General features: G+C 45.6%; 2 protein-coding genes across 7 annotated transcripts in view; both read left to right on the forward strand.

Moving 5' to 3' along the window:
- The window catches only part of LOC112571831 (general transcription factor 3C polypeptide 1-like), a 142,138-nt gene that overhangs the window by 59,753 nt on the left and 69,333 nt on the right, over positions 1 to 13,052 (forward strand). The gene's annotated exons all lie outside the window — the stretch shown is intronic.
- LOC112571834 (FMRFamide receptor-like) overlaps positions 1 to 13,052 on the forward strand; it is a 68,765-nt gene that overhangs the window by 17,556 nt on the left and 38,157 nt on the right. For 3 of the 5 annotated variants that reach the window (XM_025251154.1, XM_025251156.1, XM_025251157.1), the window contains one exon: positions 10,382 to 10,715. The exons of 1 other annotated variant lie outside the window; for it this stretch is intronic. The gene's annotated coding sequence lies outside the window, so the exon portion shown is untranslated. Of the gene's footprint in view, positions 1 to 10,381; positions 10,722 to 13,052 lie in introns of all 5 variants that reach the window. One more of the 5 variants, XM_025251155.1, reaches the window with a different exon arrangement.

Raw genomic sequence — 13,052 nt, forward strand, 5'->3', positions numbered from 1 at the left:
TTGATGACTTAATCAGATCAGTTTTGTCGGGTTTATCCACGTCACACTTGAAAAAGAAAATAAAATTCAGAAAATAAGATTTCTGTGAACCTATTTTTCTCACAATTTTGACTAAGCACAAAGAGAATAAGCTGCTTCTTTAATGTGTTTAGGGATTTCCTTTGAATTTTCTTTATCCTCGTCTGGTCCTAGAGTGTGTTTATTTACTTATTTCGCTTTTGGGATTGCTGTGTTTGATATTTATGGCATGTGATACCTCTGTATATGCAGAGTACAAGCTACTCGGTTTCAAGCAGTTCGTGTTTGTCACGTCAGAACTTCCATGGAAAATCTGCTGCTTGGTTTGAGCACGACAAGCATTTGAGGGCTGCTCACGCCTTTTAACCCACTCCCTCCACTGTCTTCCCCTTCTTCCTCTCCTGTCGAGGCTGAGACATCCTTGCATTTTGCAGCGCCACAAGTCACCGCTTCCCAACGCAAATGTCAACCACAGGGAGGGGATTCTTCGAGAGAACGTGGTTGTTTGTCTTTTGATTCCTTCATTTCCTTGACTGGAGGAGAGGCACAGGTGGTCTACCATATCCGCTGTTTTTTTAAGGCAGAAAAGTTTCTAGCGGTATCTATATCGAGCTGTAGACCATTTCTGTGACGACTTCATTGATTTCCCCCCACCACCACACACCACCTCACGTCATATGAGCAGGAACAGTCGGACGTAAAGTTCATTGTTCATGGCGTAATTCGCTGCCTTTCCCTTCGTAACAGTGTGCTCAGGAAAGCAACGACGCGTGGGTAGAGAGAAGTCGGTTCATTTGCTTGCCACGAAGAGATATTAGGCCTTTAAAGACAGCCAAACCAAAAAAAACCACAAAAGGGAGGGAGAGAGCGCGTGCCATCACATACCCACGGACGTGCGCATACAAACACACATGCTTTTAGGATTATTAGGCATGCATCAGCAACAAAACCATTATCCCTCGGCTAAGTCTTCCAAGTCGTCTGGCACTCAAGGAATTACCTTTTAATCCGAGAATTCGAATAAAAAGTCACGTGAGGGCTACAGGTACTCTCCCCTCGCCTCCCCCAGCCCTCCACCCGATCCACCCGCTCGTACTTCACCCTTTTTCAACTTCCTCGTCGTTTTGCTGTTCGAAAATACTAACCGAGAACAGTCATCGTCAGTTAGCGCTCTGGAGGAGGGTTGCTGCGACCGATTGGAAAGGGTTCAACAGAACAGCATCCGGACGGCGCCTGTCTGGGGAGGGACTTCCAGACTCTGGCGACATCGATGGACAAAGATTTTCAGCACCTGCTGTCGTGCGGGACTGCGAGACTTAAGTGGCGGGACACGCTGCTACCCCTTCTTTCCTCCCAACCCTTTGTTGTTTTTGTTTCTTTAAAAAATCCTGGCAGTTTCTTTTTCTTTCTCTCTTTCTTCCACTCTTTTCGTGTGTGTAAATTTGTTTTGTTTTTCCTTCTGTAAAATTGCGGCGCCTGCTTGGGATCTGGAGAAATGCCGTTGTGACGTTGATGATGAAGGCATGACGTCATCTTTGTACCAGCGCTTCTCTGCATGTCCCTTCTGCTCACCCGTGAAGAGCTCCAAAAATTGTGTGCTTGTTGGTTGTTTGGGGGCGCTTTAAGTGTCGGTACAGAATACGAAAGTGAAGAGAGAGTGTGTATGTGAGAGAGAAAGAGACAGCGTAAAAGTGAGCGAAAGAAGAAAGAGAAAAAAAGATTAATCTAGTCTTCTCTTGAGACCGCGCCGTGCTTGTTTGGCCATATAATTTTTGCCCTATTTGCAACCTTTCACGCCTCCTAATGGTAGGGATAACAGAGAATCATTGTCATGGCAGGTACCCGTTATTTGATACCCCTTCTCTTCCTCCGAACCTCTTCCGCTCCATTGATAGTCTCGTCCACCCCCACCCTCACCTCGCCGTGGTCGTCTCGCAGAACACTAATTAGCCTCTACTGTCAGTCGCTAGCGCCGGCACCGCGGCGGCCAGAGTGGGAGTGTCAGCTGAGGAGGATCAGGCTGTTGATGGCGACTCAATTAGCGTGTTCTTAGTGTTGGCCAGTCGGTCGGAGTGGACTCTATGTGTGGCACGACGGATCAGTGGAGTCGCTGGGCTTGGGCAAGTTTATACGACAGGCTTTACTTCTGTCGCGTTCTGGCGTCTTGCAAGGGTGGAGAGGGGGAGTGGCGCTTGCTTCGTGTGTGGGCTGAACCTGGTTGGTGTGTGGGGGAATCGGGGAGATGTACCACTTTTTCACTCCTTTCGACCAACCTGACATTCCTCAATATTTTTTTTTTTCGCTGAAGTACTAACAGAGACACGTGTCCATTCGCTCACTCACTTCACGAACTTGTATTACTGGACTGGTTGCAGGCGATTTTGTTTTCCAGTTAACTACAAGAACGAGGCTGGTGTATACAAAGCTTCCGGTTTGGTTACATTCATTGTTTAGGCTCGCCGAGACTAACAGCGGAGAACTTCGCAAGAGGCTGAGCGTTGGTCTCGGCAGACAGCACTCCACCTATACACGTCGGTATCACTCCTAGTACTACCCTTGTTGTCGTGTCGTGGTCTAGCTCGAGGTTCTGTGCCTTACACGCTTCACTTCCCTGCAGACTGGCTTGCGTTTTGCTTTTAGCTGACAACTCGGCTCGATGGTCTCTCGTAAGGTTATTAAATTTCTCTCTTCGAAGGTTTTCCAGACCATGGATTTGTCATCTTCAACAAATCCAAACATATCCTAGACATAATTCTTCGAAAATTTTTTTTAGTTAATATATTGTGTGATCACCTCACTGTGTGAAAAAATAGCCTTGTAGCAACTTTTTGCTTCCACGGATATCGCAGCTTTTCTCTTGCTTGCCCACGTGACCCGTAGACCCGTGCAACAATATATTCAGTATTTAAAATAAGCCGTCGACATGGTAACCCAGCCTGGTTTCTTCATTGAGAATCCGCGGATAGATTCCCTGTCGGTTAGCGTTTACGGTCGGTTCCCAGACAAATGTCGGTAACGTTAGCGTCTGTTCATTGACCAACCACATGGAATGCAGCCCCTGTATCGCGGAAAATCATTTCTGTCCTCAAACTATACACCTGGTCTAAATAAAACCATCGCCGCCATTTTTAACCATAGGTGTTTGACAGGGGACAGCGGGCCGTCGGTGCTGATTCAAGCTCACGACTGCAGCGTATCCAATAATCGGTCACGTGATCCCATTATTAGCAAAGGATTGACCAACGACGATGAATACAGTTCCAGGAACTGCACAGGGGTCGGTATAAGCCAAGCATCTAGTACGGCGTAGACAACAGAGGAGAAGAGAGACCGACGGTTCCAGCGCAGGAGCAGTTTACGGCGCGCATGCGCATCAGCCAGGCACTCGTCTTTTCCGTTTTTTCCCCCTTGCGTGGATCATCTTATTTAGATGGACTTGGACATTTTTATTTTGGGTAATGATCTTGTTTAGACACGTATTACGGAAGTGGCCTGCCATGATTTTGATATTTGTTTTTCAACCGAAATCCGCTTTCTTATTTTGAGTGAAATATGTGTTTTTCTGTCGTATGATTGATCTGTTCTATCTCTCGCGTCTTCGTAACACAGAAGCAAGAGTCTGTATCCTTGGTGTATTCTTCTTTGCTCAGGACACTAACATCGAGAATGTGATTTTCTGTATTTTGATTTTGTTTGTGTCTTTTATCATGTACCACCACCCACCCCACAGCTTCTTTTTAAACATCTTTCTGTCTTTAGTTCCTTTCTTTCTTTTCTATTTAACAGTTCCTGGAATCGTGCGTTTGCTACGTTTTGCCCTTAAAGCAAGAACAGTCACTTTTATGCCTCGGAGAGGGGGGGAGGTTACATGTATTTTTACAGTTTTGTAGAGGATATATAACTGTAAAGACTGTATGTAGTTGATAATGCCGTCCACATGTGTAGGTCGAGAGATGTACACGTCTGTCTGTTAAGCCACACGAATTAACTCGGCCATCTGTACAGATATAACAAGATGTTAAAAAGTGTCCATCTTGTATCCTTCCTTCCCGTCGTTTGTTAATTTAGCATAGCAGCGCGCTGTCCACACGATGGATCAGACAAGCAATTGTTTTCCCATTTGCTAGCGTCGGAAGAGTAGGACCAAGACAGCCCCCTTCTCGACCACATGTCTCACTCCATCTCTCTCTCCCCAATTTCGGGTGGTGTGTACGTTACGGTCGATGACGTCTCCTGTCTCGTGCAGTCGCCTCCCCGTCCCCCCCCCCCACCTTGCTGCCCGAGACTAGGTCAGAGGTGGTCTTGACCGACTTATTCGACTTCGGCAGCCAGGCGGAGGGACTACGAACTGACCAGTTCCATGAAGTTGACTCTTGGACGGTAAGGTCTAGTGAAGATGTTCCTAGTTGTACGTAGGTCAGGAAAGACCTGGAGACATATGCATACCGTGCACTAGTTTCACGCGTCGTTGAGCTATAAATAGTGATGTTACTTTAGAGGTTGTTAGTGCTCATTATGTTAGTGAGATCCAGTATTGGGCTACTAGAAGTTATTCCATATATTATGTCTTCTTCACGGGTGATTGACCGTTTGACTTTATATTTTATTATATTACTGTAAGTCTCTTTATCATGTTAAAATCGCGTAGTAACCTGTATCTTTTAATTCTTTATCTTAGGGTACAACATCCCGAATCAATGCATAATTTTAAATGTTTTTTTTTCTCCTGTGCCTACTATAATAAGTCAACGGCTTCAAGATGTTTTAAAATCATTGATTGTTAGTCAGTGCAGCCATCCCACATGACATTAGCCAAGTCAAAACATGGAAAGACGAAAGACTTGTAACCCATACATGGTCGCGGAAAGGACAAGGGAAAATGAACAGACTACGGAGCTATCAGATTTATGCCTGCAAGAAACACAAGAAATGTCTGTACTCGGATCCCCCTCTCGTCTCATGTATCCCAGCCTCAAGCTTGCATAATGTCAAACCCTACGTTCACCTTTCGAAAGGAAACTGTTGATTGTATTAGGGCGACTGTTTCTGACAGGTGATCTCGTGCAAGCATAATTCACCTAGAAAATGTTTTTCATTAATGTAAGAAAACAACGCCTGCTAGTCGGAGATAAGCCTTTACCACGATCTCGCAGACCTGCGTGAACCCAGGCTGACCGACGGAGGAAGTGCAGTTGGGAGTTTCGATTTTTCCTCTGTTTAAAATGAGTGTTGACAAGCGCCCCTTGCATGATTAATAATTGTGAAGACAAAAATATCAGCTGTCGAGGGCGACTTGCTTTTATCCCGTCTCTTCCCGTTGGGCTGCTGGAGGTTTAGGACCGCCACGAGACAGCATGACGCCACATTGGTTGACGTCAGTGGAAGTGTGTCGGGTATGTGGTACTCGAGGGTCTTGTGCCAAGCTCAGGACGAAAACAACATGCGGGATTTTCGTCGTTACTGTCCGAGCAAAACCGATGCATTTTTGTTAAATATGGATGTGTATTTGGCGTCGGGAAATAAGATGAATCGCTGAAAAAAGCTAGCTGGCATCCCAGGAAGAAATTATCTTTTTACGATGGTTTCGCGTTGTTCACTTTGCGCTAGCGTGTTTCCACTACCCTCTTCCACTTTTTTTACCCCGAAAATAGATGTATGAAATCACCGATGCTCCGTCCTTAGCTTTCCCCGGGGGAAAAAAAACTTGTAAGGAGGGCCGAGTGTGGACAAAGCGTAATCAAAAAAAAAGGAAACAACTTCACGTTTCGTTGGAAATATGTTTCGCGGCGGTTATTCCGAAAGAATTGGTGGTACGTGCTGCTTCCGGTCTCCCCTAGCAACGCGTGACCAACCAAGATGGCGGCTTAAAACAAACTGTCTGCACGTGCCCGACCTCGTTCCGCAGCAGGCAGTGAGAGGGAAGTCTAGAGCGGCGTGTTGAGACGGCATTCATCAGACCCCACATCTCGCCTGCCGTCATCAAGTCTGGGGCGGGATTTGCCCTGTCCGTGCTAGTGGCCCTTTTTACCGGTGTGGAGATCACCCACGTTGGCCGTGATCTTCCATCCATTACCCTTGTTTCCCGCCGTAAGTGGAGTTTTTCACAGTTACGGTAGATGTTACAGTATTCCTGCGTGTTCTTGTCCAAGCCAAACATTGGCCCCGTGCAACTCGGCACTTAACCTGTTTGCCCCAAAAATAAGCCCTAGAAAGAGTTTTCGGGATGCTCATGATATAAGCCTTACTCCAAATATAAACTAGCCAGACTGACGTTCGTTCGTCCGTTTAAACACACGATGTGCGTATTGAATTATAATATAATGATACCACGTTGATGATGGGGTCAACAAATGTTTCTACGTCAAGGTTCCCTAACCCAAGCTTTCTTTCCCGAGTTTTTGTCCTCCTGGCGTAAGTATCCATCTTCAAGAAAAATCCATTGGTGTTGGTAAAAACTGAAAGATGTGTCGACTATTGACCAAGTGCTTTGTTCGCTCTCACACACGCGCGGTGAAGGAAGCCGAAATATTCTTCCCCCCCCCCCCCAAAAAAAAACAAAAAAAAAAAAAAAAACTGACAGTTGCAGCCGACATAAGAACCCACTACACCTGATGTTCACTGTCGTGGTGACGGGCACTAGCGCTCGTTCAGATCTTTCTGAGCGTGTCACCTGTTCGCAAGTCTATCAGGAATCTATCTCCCGTTCATCACTCCCCAGCCACTAACCCCGACACCCCATTGTGGAAATACCGTTAGGGGAAAGTAGGTTGGTTTTTTTTTTTTTATCAGAGAAAGCAGCCAACTAATCGACGTGTCCCTTGTTCCGGAAGACACGCACGGCGGCGTGGACGGTGGAGTCGCACTCAGAAACCAGGAAGACGTTTCGCTCGGTTCGTGTCACGGGAGAACGTCGGGGCGTGCTCAACACGCTTTGGCTTTCACACACTTCACGGCGTCCTCATCGAGAGAGAATGACGTGCACTTTCCACACAACGCTTCATCTTGTGTCGTCTTCACCAACACCTTTATTCTTATTCCTGCACTTTCCGCTTTTCAGTGCCCAGTGTGCTTGGACGTGCTCAACCATCCTCCATGCACAGAAGAATGGCTAACTCGTGATGTATTTGTACTCATATAATTTTAATTGGCATACGATCCCGGTTCTTCGATTAGCTGGAGCCATGGTAGCGTAAACATATTAATTGCTAAAGACTAAATTTTTTAACAACTTATATGGCCGGGTATAATACTTTTGACATAAAATTTCGTTAGCCCTCACCCAAATCAATTTGAATTAGTTTTCTGTATATACTACAGAAAGAGCAGGTGCCCTGAATGCTTAAAGAAAAACATTGCAGGCGCCCGAAATGTGAACCCATACCGCGTCAAGTAGTACAAGTATTCTTAAAGGTAGTCGCTTAGGAAAGATGCTCGACATTGGAGGGGATGGGGTGACAAACTCTATGCTGACAGTGAACGACGCTCACATTCTTATACCCTCAGTATCTTATTTGAAGGGGCAGCTGCCTGCTTCTGGTTCCTACGCCAGTAAAAGGTCCTGTCATATCACGTGGAGTAGTAGGCCGATCACAGACCTATTTGGTACTCATGACAAGAATGGCTTTCTCGAAATTTATTAGAAGGCCATTAGGTGGGTTAATAAGAGATGTCAGAAAAGGGCTTTTTTGTATTTTTAATTTTGACTTCTTTTTCTTTTTTTCTTTCTTTCTTCTTCTTGGTGGTAGTATTGGTATTTTGAGGTACACTTTTTTGTAATTTTTGGGGCAATCTCTCGTTAATGTTGCAGATGTTTAGAAATTTGTTGCAGTTATTACATAACAGATCAATTCATATCAGTGAATATATAAAGCGAGGAATAGCTTATGGCCTTTCAAAATCACTGAGTTAAAAGATGATCAGAACATCGGGAGTTGCAGGGAGCTGTACCTTCAAATAATAATAATAAAATGTCCCCCAAACTGTTTAACGATTAATGAAGTGTATCTGTCATGTAGAGTATGAACGAGGATAGAACACAGTGACAGTGAAATAATTTCTGTGCCGTGTAAATTCTTTAGTCTGAGAGTGAATATGTCCAGCACACAGGTGTAGACAGGTTGAGAAATCATTGTCTTCGACGTCTGTTGTTTTGGAAGGTTCCCTACCTTACTGGCGTACATTCTGTATGGCGGTACCCGGCCACAGCCCGATTTTAATAAACCCATTACCTTGTTTGGGATAAAGGTTGAGTGCAGGACATGTGAACAACAGATGTCGATAGCTGGCCACCCATAGTGTTGCCCACCCGAGAAACGGAGACTTCGCGAAGCAGAATAAAGCGTATTGTTGTTTTGGGGGAAGATGAACTCGTGCGTTGAGAGCAAATAAAATGTGATAGGCAGGGGTAGGGGGTGACACGGAGAAGTGGACAGACGTGGACGATACAGAGCGTTCAGTGTTGGTATCTCTGTGGATCATCTTGTATTCAGGAAGCCAAGTGTACTGGCACACGAGCACGAAGCACAAAGACCAAGCCGCTTGTTGAAAGGCCTCGGGAGGATTTATTCACAGCTGGGGGCTTCGGTCAGGCAAAGAAACACACGTGTCTGATTGCCCCCAGGTTCGGTAGAGAATGAGAGAGGTGGTTTGGGGGATGCATTACCCAGGTGTCTAGTAAGCAATAATGTTCAGTAATTCGTGATAAGCTACAAGGTATGGAAGTCAGTGAGAAGCGTGTACCGGCAAACTGACTAGCGAGTCGGAAGTACAAGCTCACCAGATAACCCTGTGTTCTGTGTCCCTCCCTCTTAACTTAACCCCAGTCCCAGAGAGAAGTCTGAGGAAGATTCAAGTTCCATGATTTTGGATGGTTGTCACCGGTCATGACTTCTTTTGCGGACCGTACCGACAGGAACGGGTGATATCAGTTCTTTAATGACTTTGATACTCACACGTACACATTATGAAACTCTTATAGACGAATGTCTCTCTCAATCACACTCACACACACACTCGCATCCACTTTTACCAAGAGGCTTCGTGACTAAATTGTAATTTGTACGAATCGCTTTTACTGACGCATGCTTAAAGGAACACAAAAAAAGTTCCGGAGAAATATTCGATACTGTCCAGTTCTCCAAATTTCCAGAGTTTGGAGTGGGTTGCGGGGAATGCAAAACGTTTCAAAGCTGAAATTTCGCTATATTGGAAAATGGCACGGGCAACACAGCACGTAGTTTTAACAGAATCAAGCTGCTTCCGCCGCTTCCTTCCCCTGCTTACAAAACAAAAAAACCCATTGGAAATCGTTTGTTTAAGAAGCGGAAGCTGAGCGAAACAAAAATACCAAAGACGTTTGCAAGGTGTGAAGAGGAATGGGAACAGTGCTGTGCGCGGAGAGAAAGAAAGGACCAGAATCGGCAGCAAAGGCATTAACTCGTCTTCAGGCTTGGTCTGCGAGTCTCAGACTATCGCACGTAGCGGCGCTGTGAACTTCAAGCGTCGTGCTCTAACCGCTCGCTAGCCAACAAAAGATGATCACCCACCCACCGCCCACCCGTCGCTCGCCTTTTGATCTCGGTCCTCCTGCGAGTGCTGGGCAGTCACGCTCCGAGAATCACTGGTGCGTGGCACGAATCGGGTGTGCCCTCCATCCACCCCTTCCCCGCTGCCTGGCGCTTTACAGCGAGTGTGGAGGGTGTGAGGACAGCGTGCCTACTGGTGGACCTCGGTCGCGACCTGTCTTGCGATACGCGGCAGTTCTACCGTGGTCTTCTGTGGGACTAGCTAGCCTGATAATCTGGGTGTCGTCGGTGAGAATGTATTGTAAAGTCTCAGTCTGCCAGTTCTCCACCCCTTTTCTTTCTACGCCTTTTTCTCCTCCCCTCTCTTGTTCTGAACATTCCATACATACGTATTCTTTCTCTCTTTCACACACACAGACATTTACACACGCATATACCGTCTTCATTCGTCCTCATGTTATTTCTTCTTTCGTGCTGACGCAACTTTGCTCAGTCCAGCCTAACTAATGAAAATATAAAATTAATAAATACAAATACTCTGCAACGGCCGTTTAAGATAGTGTCGTTTGTTTTAAACTTTAAAGTGCTGGGGTTTTCGCTTCTAAGACTGAGACGAATTGTCGACGTACCATCTTGCCCGAATCTAGTGATGATAATAGCATTAGATATTTAGTGCTTCGGCGTTTCCTTCCCCATGATTTGGCACAGCATCTGTGACATTTTTTTTTTCTTTAACAGAGATCTATCAGCAAATATATCATAACCTATTGTTCCTGCTATCAAGATATAACCACAAAATGGAGTGTAAAGAAACCTCTGTGTGTGGTTATTTGTCACAGGCGTGGTCCCCAGTCTAAATAGCGGAACAGCGGGTCCGCGAGGCGAGCTCACGCCGCGGGACGGCAGGCCGAGACTACAGCGAGACTACAGCGAGAACCGTGTATCCGCGTGTCGTCAGCTGCCTGTCGTCTGCTGTGGCGAGTGGCTGGGAGGGCTCTGTCTCCAGTTGGTCACTCTCATCAGCGCTGCCGACGCTCCTGTTGATCTGCAGGCATCCGGAGCAGATGTCAGGGCGGAGTTCGGGAGGCAGGCAAGGAAAAGGGGGGTCTTGTGGCGAAGTACGTCACTGGTGATCGTGCCGCCATCTAGCGCCGCGCAAAGCATCGGAAAAAAGTAAGAGTACGTTTTCTTTTTTAGTTTGTGCGTTAGTTTCTCGTTTTATTTGTAAAAATCTTAATTTTTCCTTGGTTACTTTTGTTACAAACTGTTTTAAAATCGCGAAAGTTGTGATCGGTAATTTTCGTGTTATTTTGGAAGTTTTGAATAGTTCTGTATTGAAATCATATACATTGAGAGTTGAAACAGTTTAAGTGACTGAGTATGTGTGTGTGTTCCCACGCGCGCGCATATCAACCAGTCAGTGTTCGAACTCCATTTAATATTTCGATAAAAATATGCAGAACCAAAGTTACTGTCCCTCATTTCAGTCCAGTAGGTTTAGGGGAAATAGAGGACAGAAAAGAACCAATGAAGCGTAAGAAATGGCAACAAAAATCTATAAATCACAAAAGTTAAACCTTCCTCTAAGTGTGTGCGATTTGGATTTTTTTTTCAAATTTAAAATGCGTTAAAGTACATCAAGGTATATAGGACTGAAAGCAACTCTGCAGCATGGTGTTTCATCGCGTGCGGAAATCAGAGACAAGACAGCTATAAATCACGTTAAGAAAATTTCCCAAGGCGGTCTGGAAACGCCAATCCTTCAACAGTTTAAACCCGGAGTCGGAAAACCTTTGCAGTTGCATAGAATAAAGACGGAGATTATGTGTCGAGCTGAAGTTTATGAAAGAGGGGCATAGTTACACAGTTCATCTCAGGTGAAGGCGCGCGGCACCTGTAAATGAACAGGACTCTGTGTTGCGGCGTCTCACCTTCACGCCGGGAGTCGCTGCTGTTGTCATTGGCAGCGAGCTACAACAACAACATTACATCTTTTAGCGCGCATCTCATCGACCGGCATCAGTGAACACCTTCGGCTGCAATTGTGCCTTACAAGTATCTTGCTACAGAATTCTCCAGTTGCCCGGGTACAAACAACAAAATTCGGCTAACCCTAACCTAACTCATAGCGCCATTACAAAAAGGGATTGACAATGGCGACCATGTTAAAAATAACAAAAAGTGATATCCTTTGATCACGTGTGTCCAGTAAGACCACTTAGACAACCAGTCAAAAGTTTTGCCATTTAAAAAAAAAAAACAAACTTATTAACTCTGTTTATCAGCCAAAGTCATCCTGCGCTCTTCGGCCACCCCGCAGTGACGTGGCAGTGGTCACAATTAACCTCCTCTAACAGCCTTTCTTATTCGGATGAATATAGATGAAGGTTGGAAAAGTTTTTGCAAACTATTTACGTGACAGCTATATAAAAACGTTATCCAACTGTTTACGTGACGGCTATACAAAAACATTAGCAAGCTTGGTCGCATCTTCGTCCCTATTTGTACCGTAACGACTGACTTCAACCAGAAACGTTTTCGAACATGTTTTGCTATTTTTACTTGGCGCACTTAATATGCAGCTTGTACCCGGGGTATAGTGTGTTAAACCAGGGACGTGAAGTCAGTGTGCTGAATTACAGTAGAACGCCAAACATTCGAGAAAAACAACCGTTCTTTCAAATCCGCTGGCCAGTAAATGACAGTCTGGCAGTGGGTGGGCCAAGGTTGAGCAATGTCTACACGTAAGCCCTCTCGTGTAATGGAGGCATTCGGCCGCGCATGCGCCCCAGGCACCCGTTTCTTAAATGGAGGTGCAAGTCCTATGGTAAATTAGGCTGAAATGGTAGATGCTACCTCCTGAGTCATGTCCGACCAAACTTTCAATTTGCGAAACGATCGCTTACTCACAATCGCTTTAGAAATACAGATTTGGGCCGATGTATGGAGGCCGCCAAGCGTGCCGACTCTTTCGCGAAAGAAAACAGACTGAGTCTAATCCACCACGAAGTCGAAGCAATTGGACGAAAAAAAAAGTGTTGTTAAAGGGCGCTACGATATACTTTGTATTTTTGCTGACTGAAAACTGCATTTGTAGCTTGCAAGCTGCGAGTAGTACATGGAACCTATGGAAAGGCAGAGCTTACGGCAAATCTAAACAGACTTGTCGTGGTTCCACCCTTCCTTTGAAAAAAAACACTGTACATGCCAGAGGACGCGTCACTGTCTCACCACAAATGACGCTGAGTGACGACTCAGTTCTGCGATGGCATTCTTCTGTCACACACACACACATCATTGACCCAACGTCTTCCACAACAGTTATCACATCGACGAAGCATGTAGTAACTTCATTAAATCTTTTTGTTTCTGTTTGTAACATCATCCTGTCTCGCGCCGCTGTTTTCCAGATCGCTCAGCTTTCCATCACTGCGCGATCTCCACATCGATGATGCCAGCCTTTGATGGTTTAGTGACGTCACCAAGCAACACAGCTTCCGGCGTGAGTAG

This window comes from Pomacea canaliculata, linkage group LG9 (genome assembly GCF_003073045.1).
Source record: "Pomacea canaliculata isolate SZHN2017 linkage group LG9, ASM307304v1, whole genome shotgun sequence".
Taxonomy (NCBI): domain Eukaryota; kingdom Metazoa; phylum Mollusca; class Gastropoda; order Architaenioglossa; family Ampullariidae; genus Pomacea; species Pomacea canaliculata.